Raw genomic sequence first — 720 nt, forward strand, 5'->3', positions numbered from 1 at the left:
ATGAGCCTTGACTAGAATACAGTATATACATATGAAGTAGACAGCAGTAGTTATATATAAAGACACCTCTACAGTGGGGCTCTATGGGACGAGCCTTGATTAGAATACAGGATATACATATGAAGTGGACAGCAGTCCTCTACAGTGGGGCTCTATGGGATGAGCCTTGCCTAGAATACAGGATATACATATGAAGTGGACAGCAGTCCTCTACAGTGGGGCTCTATGGGATGAGCCTTGACTAGAATACAGGATATACATATGAAGTGGACAGCAGTAGTTATATAGGACCGTTAGGTTTTATGGGTATTATGACACCTCTACAGTGGGGCTCTATGGGATGAGCCTTGATTAGAATACTGGATATACATATGAAGTGGGTAAAACAGAATGTAAATGTTATTAAAGTGACCAGTGTTCAGTCACTATGTACATAGGGCAGATATAATTCTACATGAGTTAGGTTTCATAAACTACATGGTTTATGCTAAATGTTCATTATACCTAAATCGTTGTTACTTCAAATAATGATATTGTTGAATTGTTTTTGGTTGGTGTAAACTAGCGGATATGACGTTCAGTCTGGTGAACACGCTTTGTAGACGTAAACTTGTCGCGTTCATGTGCACGTCGGAACTAGGAAACTCAGAATGTCCGACTGGCCGACTGGTTGAAAGCGGTACGTGTATATAAGTACCACCAGTAGTGGTATAGTCGGAA

This window comes from Salmo trutta, unplaced genomic scaffold (genome assembly GCF_901001165.1).
Source record: "Salmo trutta unplaced genomic scaffold, fSalTru1.1, whole genome shotgun sequence".
NCBI lineage: Eukaryota > Metazoa > Chordata > Actinopteri > Salmoniformes > Salmonidae > Salmo > Salmo trutta.